Source organism: Rhincodon typus, chromosome 12 (genome assembly GCF_021869965.1).
Source record: "Rhincodon typus isolate 14 chromosome 12, sRhiTyp1.1, whole genome shotgun sequence".
NCBI classification, from domain to species: Eukaryota; Metazoa; Chordata; class Chondrichthyes; order Orectolobiformes; family Rhincodontidae; genus Rhincodon; species Rhincodon typus.
This window is the reverse complement of record NC_063343.1, coordinates 19,623,577-19,633,786: the sequence shown is the minus strand read 5'-3', so window position 1 is coordinate 19,633,786 and position 10,210 is coordinate 19,623,577. Positions and strand designations below refer to the sequence as shown.

General features: G+C 39.5%; 1 long non-coding RNA gene across 2 annotated transcripts in view; it reads right to left on the bottom strand.

Moving 5' to 3' along the window:
- Positions 1–720: 720 nt before the first annotated feature.
- The window catches only part of LOC125484598, a 41,290-nt gene continuing 31,800 nt past the window's right edge, over positions 721–10,210 (bottom strand). For both annotated transcript variants that reach the window (XR_007263431.1, XR_007263430.1), the window contains exon 4: positions 721–949. This is a non-coding gene — a long non-coding RNA (uncharacterized LOC125484598). The remainder of the gene's footprint in view (positions 950–10,210) is intronic.

Genomic DNA, 10,210 nt, shown 5'->3' with positions numbered 1-10,210 from the left:
AGCGAATTATCTGAAACACAATAGGGTACAAAACACACCAGAAACAAAGGCCTGGAGAAACTTGAAATACAAGTATACAGAGAAAGGTTCAATATTTGTACTAGTGAAAAACAGAATTCCCACCAATATATACTTTTTAATCCCTTCCTTTGTAAAACTAATACCAGGTGTGTGTGGAGTTCAAGATGTTCTTTTTGTTTATGCCTTGCTTCCCCGTATCCCCAAGATTATTAATGGTGTGGAAAAACTTAATCCTGAAAATTACTTTGAATTAAATTTTGAAAATAAAAAAGAATGCAAGAAAAGTCTTGAACTTATATGACACATTTCATAACTGCACAGCTTGACATGATTTGCGTTGTATTATGTTTCGCCAAGCTTGTGAATCTCATAGTCTCAGAACGTGGAGCAAACAATTTACGATTGAGGTGAGGAGATGTTTCTGTACCAAGAGGGGTGAAACCGTAGAATTTTCAATCCTGGAGGTTTGTGGATTATTATTCAGTCTTTTTTTCAGATTGTGCCACAACCACACCCAGCATTCTTCAGAGTGGTCAAAGAGCCACAAGTTTACATAGTTCATTTAGCCCCCTTCAGATGTTTGCATGTTTCAATTTTAAAATAACCAGCATCACAGACTTTTGCTTCACAAAAGGTGAAGGTTGACTTATTGCAAATATTTGATTATAAGTGACAAAGTTTAACAATAGAATAAACAACTGTTTAACAATAGAACCCACCCTTCTCTCCTTTTATTCTTTGTATATGCATTTTCATTTGAGAACCTTGTCACTTATAAACAGTTGCATGTTGCTTCCCCCACGTGGACTGAGCAGAACAGGTCTAAGAGTGATTAAATGTTCTTTCATTTCACTTTTACGGCACTGCAGGTTGTGGTTTGTGGTGGCCAGGTTTGGTACAGCAGGCCTGGAATCCTTCATCTGTCTCCCTGTTGAGAAGCAGTGACTTAATCAATATGTTGGTGATCTCTGCACAAAATGATTTCTCACAACCAGACGTTTTATTCAGATCAAAATGCAAAATGGCTGCTATATCAAAACTGTTGCATCTTGCTTCCATTTTAGTTTTTTTTTCAATTAGTCTAGGTCTGGGTACAGAGCTATCCATTGGTTTTTAGCTGTGGTAAATAAGGTTTAAAAATATCAGCCATCAGCTCAGATGACTAAGGTTTACAAGAATGTTGTCAGCACTGGAGGATTTGAGTTATAACGAGAGGCTGAACAGGCTGGGACTTTTTTTCCCTGGAGTTTAGAGGTCGAGGGGTGACCTTCTGGAGGTTTATAAAATCATGAGAGGCACTGATAAGGTCAACAGCAAAGGTCTTTTCCCTGGGGTAGGGGAGTTCAAAACTAGACGGCATAGGTTTAAAGTGAGAGAGGAAAGATTAAAAAGGGACTTTAGGGGCAACATTTTCACACAGAGGGTGGTGAGTATATGGAATAAACTGCCAGAGGAAGGCAGGCACAGTTACAACATTTAAAAAAAAACGTTTGGACATGTACATGAATAGAGTCATAGAATCATAGAGTTATACGGCACGGAAATAGATCCTACGGTCCAACCTGTCCATGCTGACCATAATCCCAAACCAAACTATTCCCACCTGCCTGCTCTTGGCCCATATCCCTCCAAACTTCTTATTCATGTACTTATCTCAATGTCTTTTAAACATAATTGTACCTGCATCTACCACTTCCTCTGGAAGTTCATTCCACACACATCTCTGTGTAAAAAAATTGTCCCTGGTGTCTTTTTAAAATCTTTCTCCTCTCATCTTAAAAATACGTCCCCTAGTCTTGGAATCCCTCTCCCTAGGGAAAAGACACATGCTATTCACCTTAACTATATCTTTCATTATGTTATAAACCTCCATAAGGTCACCTCTCAACCGTCTACGCTCCAGTGAAAAAAGTTCCGGCTTACTCAGCTTCTCCTTATAACTCGAACCCTTCATTCCCAGCAACATCCTGGTAAATTTCTTCTGAAGACTGTCCAGCTTAATCATATCCACCCCATAACAGGGAGACCAGAACTGGACTCAGTACTCCAGAAGTGGCCTCACCAATGTCCTGTACAACCTCAACATAACATTCCAACTCCTATACTCAAAGGTCTGAGCAGTGAAGGCAAACATGCTAAACGCCTTCTTAACCACCCTAGGAAAGGTTTAGAGGGATATGGGTCAAAAGCAGGAAATTGAGACTCATTTAGTGTGGGAAACCTGGGCGGCATGGATAATTTGGACTGAAGGGTCTGTATCCATGCTATATGCCTCTACAACTAAATGATCCTATGACAGGTTATTACTGCGATCAGAAGAGCCATTCACTCCTCGAGGACAGCCATTGCTCATTGTTAACCATTGGAAATATTCATTGAATTTTAAAAGGTCTCTTGTGATTCTTCCTGAGATATATCAGTCTGGTCTCAATACAAGCTGAATCCAGAAGGATAGTTCATGCGACTTAGGTGAGACTTCTTGCGTTCACGACAGCTCTGATGGCTAGATTTTTTGGAAACTAAGAAAATCAAGGGATATGGGGACATGTTGTGATGTAAGAAACCACAGCAACTAATTAATACAGAGCATCGTCCCAGAAATAACAACGTGATTTTTCTTCATGGAAATATCAAAAGACAGCATCTCTACACAGTTATTCAGGCTAATGTCCAAGGCCCAAACATCTTTAGCTGCTTCATCAATGACCTTCCCTGCATCATTAGGTCAGAAATAGTGATGTTGACTGATGTTTGCACAATGTTCAGCCTCATTCATGACTCCTCAGACACTGAAGTAGCCCATGTCCAGATATAAGAACACCTGGACAATATCAAGGTTTAGGCTGATCAGTGGCAAATAATATTTGTGCTACACAAATGCCAGGCAACAACCATCTCCAAAGACAATACAACCACTGCTGTTATCATTCAACAGTGTTACCATCACTGAAACTCCCATGATCAACATCCTTGGGTTTACCATAGATGAGAAACTCAACGGGACTTGGCTACAAGAGCAGGTCAGAGGCTAGGCTAGGTATTGGGGGTAGATAGCTGTTGAAGGACATGGAAGAAGACTTTTAGGCCCAAAAGTTATTATATTCGATGTTGAGTCCTGAAGGCTACAGGGTCCCCAAGCAGAAAGTGAGATGATGTTCTTCCAGCTTATACTGAGCCTCACTGGAACACTGCAGCAGGCCTGAGACAGAATGTTGGTCAGGGAAGACGGTGGTGTATTGAAGTGGGAGGCAACTGGAAGCGCAGGTCTATTTTACAGACAGAACATAGGTATTGTGCAAAGTGGTCACCTAGTCTGGACCTCATCTCCCCAGTGAAGTGCACCTCCTTCCAAGTCCTTTCACCCGCACCCACACTCTAGGCCCTGTCAGAACATGGGCTGCTTTCAGCACACTCTAGCCATTTTCACCCACTCATTGAACACATTATCAGTTTTTTTCCTTCCCTGGCTTGTTAACAGCCATCCCTCTGTCTGCCTAACTGATTTTTTTGCCCTCTTTTGGCTCCATCCCCATCTATCTGCTTACTCATTTCCTCCTCATCCCTTGTCATCAGCATAAATATCTCCTTGTCATAGTGACTAGTAGTTCTGAAGAAGGACCACTGGACTCAAAACATTGACTCCGCTTTCATTTCAAAGAGCCAGACCTGCTGAGTTTCTCCAGCAATTTCTATTTTTGATTCAGATCTTCAGCATCTGCAATTCTTTGTTTTATTTATATGCCAGGGGACATTTTTAACATGAAAATACAAGTAAAGAACTGCAGATGCTGAAAATCTGAAACAAGAACAGAAAGTGCTGGAGAAACTCAGCAGGTCTGAGGGCATGCAGAAAGAAAAACATAGCTAATGTTTTGGATCCAGTGGCCCTTTGCCAGAACTGACCAATTTCTGATGAAGGGTCACTGGACATGAAATGTTGACTTTGTTTTCTTCTCTATCAGACGTGTTGAGTTTCTCAAACTCTTTCTCTGTTTATTTCATATTCCTAACATGGACTATTTTACCATCTTTTACCGATTACTACTTAATGTTTCAAGATGAAGCAAGGAACATGTCACTGCTATGGTCTACTCTGACATGCATGGCACCAATAAAACTAGTACTTCTGGCAATAGAAAAGTCCAAAAAGCTATGTTACTTTGTGAATGTTGGAAGTACATCCCAACTGTTCTAGAGACTATGTTCATGATAAGGAAGGAATGGGGGGTGGTGACAGAAGCCTCAATTGCCAACTGCTGCATGCAGCCATGATGCATTCAGATGGACTATAACTGCATAAGAAGCTAAGAACAAGGAAGAGTAGAGTGAGAAGAACAGTCTTAATGCTGAGGCTCCTTTTGCTCACCTGCAGGAAGACATCATGGAAATTCTAACGTGGGCAACCATAAAAACATACACCAAATATTATACATTGCACAAGTAAAATGAAAAGATGAGACAATCATAGTTGCATTCTTCAAGTAAGAAGCCCGAGGAGGCCAATGATGCTGGAGTATCCAATTATTGCTTGTTTGCTCACCCACTTGCCAAAGTCACAATGGCCATAGAGGATTTTGTGTTGCTGCATGAAATATGGAAAACACATTTGACTGCATCAACAATATGGCAGAATATATCACACGTGTCCGAAGACAGCACACTAAGCAGACAGATTGAGTTTTTCCAGAGGTAACCCCCAACATATTTCAATACCTTTTATTGCCCAATGAAAATCTGAACCAATTGAAAAATAAAAGCATTTTTCACAAAGTCATAGAGTTGTACAGCATGGAAACAGACCCTTCAGTCCAAATCATCTTTGCTGACCAGATATCCTAAATTAATCTATTCCCATTCGCCAACATTTGGTCCATATCCCTCTAAACGACTTCCTATTCATATACCCATCCAAATGCCTTTTAAATGTTGTAATTGTACTAGCCTCCAAGACTTCCTATAGCAGCTCATTCCATACACCCTCTGCGTGAAAATGTTGCCCCTTAGGTCCTTTTTATATGTTTCCATTCTCATCTTAAACCTATGCTCTCTAATTTTAGACTCCCCTATCTGGGTATTCACCCTATCCATGCCCCTCATGATTTTATAAACCTAAATAAGGTCACCCCTCAGCCTCCAATGCACCAGAGAAAATAGCTCCAGTCTATTCAGCCTCTCCCTATAGTTCAAACCCTCTAACCACGCCAACATTCTTGAACAAAAACAGAAGTTGCTGGAAAAGCTCAGCAGGTCTGGCAGCATCTGTGAACAAAAAATCAGAGTTAACATTTCGGGTCCAGTGACCCTTCCTCAGTGAGGATTTTGTATAGGTGCTCTTCCTCTTTCCTGCGTCGTTCTGGAGTGTTGTAGTCTGTCCTGGCCCATTTAAATAGTGTCCTAATGCAGCTTTGTTTGTGGGCGTTGGGGTGGTTGCTTTGGAAGTTGAGGACTTGATCAGTATGTGTTGCTCTTCTGTATACTATGTACTGTATACTGTATGACCGTCAGGGAGTTCCAAACCTCAGACACACTGCAACACTCCAAAACTACGCAGGAAAGAGGAAGAGCACCTATACAAATTCCTCACTATAAACGAATATCCCAGCAACTTCATCCAAAGATGCCTACTAAACAGACAACAACAGGAGGACACAGTATGACCTAACACACTGGACACACTGCCCTACATCAAGAACATATCGGAACTGACAACAAGACTCCTAAAGACCACTAGGAATCATGGTAGCCCACAAGCCCACAGCCACTCTATGACAAACACTTACAAGGATTAAAGACCTCATTCCCACAACATGCAGAATCAACATGGTTGACAAAATAACATGCAATGAATGCAACAAACATTACATTGGACAGACAGGAAAGAATCTAACCATCAGAACACGTGAACATCAACTAGCAGCAAAACGGCACGATGAACTCTCCTTAATATCGGTATACTCAGACAACGAAGGCCATCAGTTTAACTGTGAGAAGGTAACCATAGTAGCCCAAGCCAAACATAGACACGCATGGGAATTCCTAGAGGCATCGTTCTCCACCCGTAAGGCAATCAACAAACATATAGAATTGGACCCAATATACAAACCCATACTGATGAAAACCAGAAATGACACCATTCACCATTACAGATCAGACAGTATAGATTCCAAGTGAAGTGGCATAACATTGCTTCATTGGAGGCTCCACTGATGATGTCATCTAGCATGGCGAAGAAACATCTGAACGAGAACAAGCCAGCTCGGTAAGCAAGTCAACAATCTCTTTTCCTTACCACCTTTCTTAAATAATGGCACCACATTAGCTGCTCTCCAGTCTTCCAGCACCTGGCGCAGCTATTGATGATACAAATGTCTCATAACAGGTCCAGCAATCTCTTCCCTAGATTCCCACAAAGTTCTAGGGTACCCCTGATCTGGTTCCAGGGATTTATCCACCTTTATGCATTTTAAGATATTCAGGGCCTCCTTCTCTGTAATATGGACACTTTTCAAGATATCACTGTTTATTTCTCCATGTTGTCTAGCTTCCATATCCTTCGCCACTGTAAATACTGATTCAAATACTCGTTTAGTATCTCATCCATCTCCTGTGGTTCCACACATAGACGGCTTTGTTGATCTTTTCTCTTCCTGGTTATTCTTTTGTCCTGAATGTATTTGTAGAATCTCTTTGGCTCTCCTTAACCCTATTTGTCAAAACTATCTTGTCCCCTTTTTCCCCTCCTGATTTCCCTCTTGAGTATACTCCTGTATAGTCCTTGAGGGATTCACTTGATCTTAGCTGTCTATACCTGACATATACTTCCTTCTTTTTCATGACCAGAGCCTCGATTTCTCTAGTATCCAGCATTCCCTCTACTTACCCAGCCTTGCCCTTCACACTAACAGGAACATACTGCCTTGGAACTCTCGTTATCTCAGTATTTCAGTATCTCCCACTTTCCAACTGCCCCCTTACCTACGAACAGTCTCTCCTGATCAACTTTTGAAACCTCTTGCTTAATATGTCAAAATTGAACTTACTCCAATTTAGAACTTTAACTTTTAGATTAGGTCTGTCCAATTCCATAACTGTTTTAAAGATAATAGAAGTATGATGATTGGCCCTGAAGTGCACCCCCACTGACATCTCATTCACTTGACTTGTCTTATTTCCCAAGAGAAGGTCAAGGTTTGCTCCTTCTCTAGTAGGTCCATCCACATACTGAATTAAAAAACTTTCCTGTACACACTTAAATTCCTCTCCATCCAAGCCCTTAATGTTATGGCAGTCCCAGTCTATGCTTGGAAAGGTAAAATCCCCAACTGATACAACCCTATCATTCTTACAGATTATCTGAGATCTCCTTACAAATTTGCTTCTCCATTTCCCACTAACTTTACACATTTACTGTGTCATTGTGATTTTGTTTTTTTTCAGTAGGAAGAAAAATGTTGTCTGAATTTTTTTTGACAAAGTGCATGTTTACACAGGATCTTCCTAGGCTGTCTTGAAGCTCCACTTAATATGAATTTGCAGGTGGACTCCTTGTGATTCAACTTATTGTGATTTTACTTTTGTGCTTTTAACATTGAAAAACATTGCAAGGCACTTCAAAGAGGTGAAAAGAAAATGGGCCATGAGTCGAAGGAGATGTTAGAGTGGTGAGCAAAATCTTGACTGAATAAGTGGTTTTAAAGAACTATTAACTGTTTCAGAACCCATTGATGATGCAAGATGGATAATTTAGGCTTATTCTGAATAGATGAACTGGTCAAATGGACTTGCTTATCTGTAGTTTTCTTGTGAACTAGAAGTTGGTTTTTTTCATAATTTAGAGCTACAGATCTATGTGGAAGTGTGAGACAGAATTATTTATGAGGCCTACTGATGTTGAATTTGGCTGCAGTGGCTGGAATCTATCAAGGCAAATGACGCCCTGTTCAAATGCTCATCTTCAGAAACTCTCATGGCAGAGCTATTGTATTAACAGGATTACAACTCCCAGAGTGTGAAATAGGGGAAGAAAAATTACATTAAAAATGAAGGGTCTGGAAAGTGCAAAGAACAAACAAATGGATTATATGTAACGTAAATCATATGTAAATTCACTGTTGCATGATAAAGAAAAGCAATGAATATCTGCTCTTACAACTGTTTGAGGAAGGAAGAAAAATGTTGTCTGAATTATTGGCAAATTTTGTACAGTGATAGGTCAATCCTATCTGAAACATGTTATCTTCAATTATATCTTTCAGCATCAGTAATAATTTTAATGCATTAATCATGTGATAGTTTACATTTACAGCCGGTAAGTGCAGTACAGACAGACAGTACAGAAGCACTGTTCAATTTAGGTTGCATTGGAACAGCAGTAACCATCAGAATTGACATTCCAAGTCCTATGAGAAATACCACGGATAATTTCATGATTAATTTTAATTATGAAGCATGCATTATTAATTATAAGGTTGTACAAGGTAATGAAGGACAGCAGCAATAACAGTAAATGGGTGTGTAATGCACAGCTGTTTTAACAGGATTAGGTTTCCTCTATGACAGATGCAAATATAGGTGTGGTATTTGTTACCTACGCAATATCATTACACATGCCCCTGTTCGTGAGAAATGAGATTAAAAATTCCATTCAAATGGTTTCATCAACAATGAAATATGTTAGTGAGAAAAGGCAATGCACATCCATCTATCCTATTCGATTTTGCCACTGCACAATAATAAATAAGCCTTGCTACAATGTATGGGGCTTTGATAAGACCATGCCTTGACTTACTGTTGGTCTCCCTTTAAAACAAGGAGGGAATGCAGTGAAGGTTCACTGGATTGATTCCTGGGATAAGTGGAATGTTTTATGATATAAGCCTATGTAAATTGAGTCTATTTTTTCTGGTTTACAAGAATGAAGGCAATTTCATCATACCATTCAATATTATGAAGGGTCTTAACAGAATGGATACTGGGAGGTTACTTCGTCAGGCTGGGAATCTTAAATATGAAGAATTGGCCATTTTATTTTGAGATGATGATAAATTTCTTCACTTGAATGTTGTCAATCTATGGAACTCTTAATCCCAGAGAATTTTGGAATCATGACAGTTGAATCTATTTAAGTCAAGATAAACAGCTATTTTCCTCTCAGTGAATTAAGGAATACAGGAGTTGGGCAGGCAAGTGGAGGTCAAAATCAAGTTCAGCCATGATCATACTTACTGGTGAAACAGGCCAACTTCTTCTGCTCCTATTTCTTTTGCTGTTATTTTCTTGTGTATCATTTAAGTATTACAAGATTCCTCCACTTCCTCATGATACAGATACTAAGTAAAAGCACCAGCATGCAACACAGTTCAAATATTGATGATACTGTGAAGACTGAGCTGTCTCATCCATTTCCAAAGTACTGCCGAGATTGAAGTGTCATTCTTCTACTATCAACACTGCCACCAATGACTTGTTTGTGAAAAATGGATTCGGTTATTCATTCTGTCATGAATATTTCCCTTTTTTTATAAAATGTAGCTCTAATTTGATATTTTCAGAATAATGTGTACTAAATATTCTTAGTTGCAAAAAAAGGGTTTAATAAAATATCACTCCATTATTTTAATTTCCCCCTCTGTTAATTTGCCTGCACCACCCCTCAGCTGTCATCACTTGCTTCAAGGAATGTGGGACAATCTGCAGCTCATCAAGAAAGAGATCTAGGTTCAGTGGGGTGGGAGTGTGCATATAGAAGTAATGTCCAGGACAAAATGTGTTTTTGTGGGTAGAAAGATATTGCCATTAATTTTCTTTTCTTTGACTATGCCTGAAGGCCTAATTGGTTTAACTAGTAGAGGATCAACTACTATTGAGTCTTAACAAAAACAGACTCTTATCTTAACAAGATGTAGTTTATTACATGAAAGTAATCGGGTACAACTTACATTAATCTGTTGAATATTGTAATGAAGGTTATGAAGATTCATGTAAATATAGGTGTCACTCCATAAAAGCCTAATATGTTCTGCCTTATACTCATCCAAGTCTTCTATGACATCATTAGATTGGGTGCAGAATAATGTAGTCTCCAATATTAACCCTTTCAGAACCATTACCTCATACAACAGGAAAGGCCTAAGATTTCTTTGTTGGATTCAAAGGTTCCTCTTGGTCTGACAACAGAGCGTTTTAAATG